This window comes from Hypomesus nipponensis, chromosome 2 (genome assembly GCF_054491055.1).
Source record: "Hypomesus nipponensis isolate SF chromosome 2, ASM5449105v1, whole genome shotgun sequence".
NCBI classification, from domain to species: domain Eukaryota; kingdom Metazoa; phylum Chordata; class Actinopteri; order Osmeriformes; family Osmeridae; genus Hypomesus; species Hypomesus nipponensis.
Window position 1 is genome coordinate 4,063,846 of NC_140362.1, and position 4,774 is coordinate 4,068,619.

The 4,774-nt window shown below is 40.3% G+C and overlaps 1 long non-coding RNA gene across 1 annotated transcript; it reads right to left on the bottom strand.

The window, feature by feature from the left end:
* Positions 1 to 772: 772 nt before the first annotated feature.
* Positions 773 to 2,469, bottom strand: LOC146300444 (uncharacterized). Its single transcript, XR_014766260.1, has 3 exons — positions 2,239 to 2,469; positions 1,579 to 1,689; positions 773 to 1,435 (listed from the first exon to the last, which is right to left on the bottom strand). It is a non-coding gene; the product is annotated as an uncharacterized LOC146300444 (long non-coding RNA).
* Between the last annotated feature and the right edge of the window lie 2,305 nt (positions 2,470 to 4,774).

Sequence of the window (4,774 nt, forward strand, 5' to 3'; positions counted from 1 at the left end):
CTAAGGACTGGTATTTGTGCTTATAGTGTTAGTCGTACTGAAAATGATAGTTTTTATGCTTCTTCTGAATATTATTTGTACTTTTCCTATATTACTGAATTGATTAGCCTATATCCAATAACTTTGTCAACGTCTCTGCCTTTTTCACAATTGCCCAGGAGATTGTGTCCTGACAAAACTGTCAGTTTCTACACTATAACTCCTGGTTTGTTGCCATTGTCATCATGTTGTTTCCTTTAGAGGACCACAAAAAAAACCTGCTGGCCTGAGTGACAATAGAATACCAGTGAATCCACAAGTTTACATTTGAACTACATTATCAAGTTAATTCAAATGCAAACCTTAATTTCCCTGCACTTGCAAATTCTATTCCTATCTTTGTTCTAACCAAGCGTTTATACTGTTAATCATATTACCACTTTACGTGCCTAGATCTCTCGCCTGTATTCTTTGACTTCTTGCGGATTATCCTTACATGCCTGTTTGCCTTGACCCATTGTCTGTAACCTCTACTCTGCCTTTTGGAAAACCTTAATGCCTTGTTTGCTAATTTACAAAGTAAAACTTAATTTTGTTTATAAAAAGGCATGCTTGTTGACAGAGGTCTCATGTTAAGGTAAAATAGATGCCAATTGTAGATTTTCAAAACATGCCATGTCAGAAGAAGACTATACAGTAGTATTGTTGAATCTGATTCCGAACATGGAACTGTTCTTTGTTGTAGTGGCTGATTAAAGAGGTCAGGGTTAGAAAAAATGTGTTTAGTTAAAAGTTTGAGAACAAATATTTTATTTCAAGCCCTGGAAATACATGGTTCTATGTTGAAATTTATGATTGAACAAAACATTCTCATTGTCATTAAACGACTCAAAATAGTTACAAATTGGATATCTAGGTACAGTGCATAGCGTCTTCAAATTGCTTCAGTATAGAACACTTTTTGGGGATAGTCAGATTATTGAGGAAGAGGGGAGAGAGAGGAGGTTGGGGTGTTTTGTGCATTCCAAATATGGGTGTGGATAAAAAGACATGATAAACAGAGCGAGATATGTAAAACACACAAAGAAATATCCTCTACACACCACATTATGTGAAAGGCACAAAACAAAGATGGCAAAGGGATGTGATCATGATGGGGAGGGGTGTTACAGGGCAGAGGATGAGCAGATTGTGAGCACAGAGGAAAGCTGCAGAGAAAGATGGTTGGATGAGGTGCATCATCCTTGGACTGCTTCTCAGTGGAAGAGGGCAACAGAGAGCAGGGGGGCCACCAAGAGCAGAAGGCTCACGGTGAGGCTCCGTGCGTCGTTGCACAGGTTGCCGTCACAGCAGTCCAGCTTGACGCTTATGCCTGACAGTACAGTTGACAAGGCCTCTGCACACATACTCTTGCTGGCACATCCCTTCAAGGAAACCTTCTGGCCTGCGACCTCAGCTACAAGCACAAGAAGAAGCACTGTTATTCCCTCGGTTTACTGTCACACAAAACATCATTTGATATATAGAAACAACAAGCACTGTCATGAGTGGAATTAAAATATCTGGGAATAATAGAGAACCAATCATGGGAAACATTACATGAAGCGGAGAAACAGATATTCTTGTCCCCCAGGCAGTTTACAGTGGTGAGGCAATCCTGGCCGTTGCATGTGTAGCACTGTTTCCCATTTGGGGTACCACTGCTGGATTCTGTGGAGCAGAAAAAAAAGAAGCACTGAAGTTACTATAGGCTATAGACATAGACGCCAATTTATGTTTTTCTCCATTGGTGCTCACGGGCGCACGCCCGTAGTGAAAATTTGCATTTCAGAACCTTAAGAAATGGACAGAGGCCGACACAAACACACACGCCTATTAACTCGATAACAAAAACCATAAAGTATATTGGCGCCTATGGCTATAGACATTGTATAACCGGTGGAAAGTTCTCGTATTGCACGTTTAAATGACAATCTTTTTCTCCTTGACTTGAATTCGTCGAATGTCAGATTCTGATTTAGATGAAGACAGTTTATCATTAGGAGATGCAATATAACAATCATAATAATACAGGTTTACACGATGATAATCTTTTAATATTTAATAAAAATGGGCCTATAAGGAGCATTTATAATAAATAATGTAATAATTATTTTAAAAAAATACATCATATAGATTTAACGTAATAACAATAATATTTGTTTACACGTAAAGACTGGATAGTGTAGACCTCGGTATAGTAGACTATTTGTGACTAACCTGCGGAAAACAGCGCACATCCAACGAAAAGTACGACGAAATGCATTGCGATGCAAATTGATGATCTATGAAAGTTCGAATGATGATGGGCGGGTTGAGTTGAAGCATTTATAGTTTTTTTTCTGGGAGTTGTTTGTTGCGGGGTAAAAACGGGAAAAGAAACTTAACTAATTTCTGTGAAATGGATACCTTGGCCTAGCCTATAGCCCAGGGACGTCATTAGGCTGAAGCCCCCCTAAAATGTTCTTCAGCCCCCCCAAATCATTTGGCATTATTGGCTTACATTTTTTTAAATAATAATAATTAAACTATTGTTTCTCACACGGACAAGTTATTTATAACTCTAACATGCTACATATGTGCGTGCGTTCTGGTTTGTATGTTTATGTCACAGGCCAGGACGAACCCTAGATAATTGTTTATTGGATACACCTGTGGCCAATTTAGATAGGGAGTGTTGGATTGGCTGTATGCTGATATAATACTGCAATGGTTGTTTGTGAGGGGGGTTCGCCAGGCATGCTGACTGATGTATGTCATTCTTTCCCTGGGGATCGGCACGAGAACCTGTCTTCTAAACGCGGCTGGAAAAGGGCCACAGGGAAGTTGGGCCTTCTACCACGCTCTCCGTAACACCTCCCGAGACTGCGAAAGACGGACACCACGCCCAACGTTCTCGACTGCCAGCTGTCATCGCCTGTGGACGTAGCTTTGGCCGGCGTTGCTGCTCGGGACTGCGTGCCCCTCCGTGGATCGGACGCTTTGGGGAAATCGTTGTTGCTGGTATCGTTGTTGATTAAGGAAAGACTCTATACCTTGTGTTGGGTGGTTGTCAATTGGAAAGTGATTTTTATTGTTTTAGACCTAACTTTGTAATAAAGTCATATGTGAGTTGGTCATCCGTGTTGGAGTTGTGTGCTAGAGATTTATAAACCCTGTAGTGGGTGGAGTGGTCAAGGTGTGTCCTATTAATGGGCAGGCACTTGACATTTACTCCCCCTTCAAATTATAATCCAATAGCCTGTCATCAAACTTTACGATACAAACCCCGGGCACTAGTACCGTCTCGACGTCAACGACAGCCAATATTATAGCCAAGGTCAGGAGTTGAAGTTCAAGTAGGCCTAAATGATGCACGGAGTGAAATTGTAAGTACAAGGAGTTACAGAATGTGGAATCTGGTTTACTTGATATGAGGCAAATGAAAGCGAATATTGTAGTGGGCTATGTTAAAACTAAGCTAGTTTACTACTTTGTTAGAAACTGTCCCCAGTTAGCAAGAGTGTGAACTACTAGCAAATTCGAAATACAAGAAATAACTACCGACATCTCTCTATTCTTTGCATTGATATATCTCTCTAGTATTTCAAAACAATATTCAGTCCCTATAGAATGTTGTTATTTATAATCAGTTAATGCTAGTGAAAACTAAATGTCATAGTGTCCCTCATAACGCTATTGTGCCGGTATATCATCCAATTCATTGACCAGATGGAAATAAGAACATTCTTTAGGAGAGGTGGCAGCTCCGCCCAGTCAGATGAGAGAGAGAAGCAGGATATGGACAGGGCTGAAGGAGCCGGTGTGACGGAGGTTAGTGGTCTACAGGTCCAGAAGGAAATTAGTGGAGTTTTTTTTATTTTCTTCTACTGTGGTAGAAATGTATAGGCATTTGTTGTCAGGCCTAGGCTACTCCAAGGCATAGTCTAAACTAGATTATTACATTATATTTTTATGCCAAGTCATAACATTGGCTTCTGGATTTCGATCAGTTATGTTTCAATGTTTGAACTTATAAGGGTCAGGCAGAAGGAGAGGCTGAGGCAGAAAAGGGAAGCTGTTCAAGTCAGAGAGAGGAAGAGACAGACCAAGCAGCTGCAGCAACAAATGATTTAGGTGAAAAAGACACAGGGCCCAGACAGGTTAAGCTGAAGAGTTACCCACAGGACAGCTTTGGTGCTCAGAACAGGTCATTTCACCACAGCTGGTTTGAGAAGCACAGTTGGTTGGAATATTCAGTCAACCATAATGCAGCTTCACAGTCTTGCAGCCATGTCAATTGAAAGTGACATTCTAGGGGGACTGAGTCACAACACACTGATAGACCAATTTGCCACCCTCAAAAACAGAAGGCATTCTTTGATGCTTCCACCCACTAAATAATCATTGACCTGTGATTCCATACCACCCCTGTCCCAATTGTCTGAAATCTCCTGTGCATTGGATTCTTTTTTTTAAATGTAATTTGAATGTATTTTTGTGTCTTTTTTTAAAATCTGCCTCTAATGCTGTCCTGGATCTAGTTCTATAGTGTTTTTCTCTGTTCATTGCAATCCTTTTAAATAAAAGCAGAGAAAATTATTTCTCTCTTTATTTGAGAAAAGTTCATATTTGTGTTGTCAAATTTCACTATGACCCTGACATTCTGTCTCTTGTGTTATCATATACTGAATGCAAGCAAAACTACAGAGCAAAATCACTCTCGTTCTGATTAAACCAGTCTATGAACTGTCTGAAACAATGGATATCCGCGGCC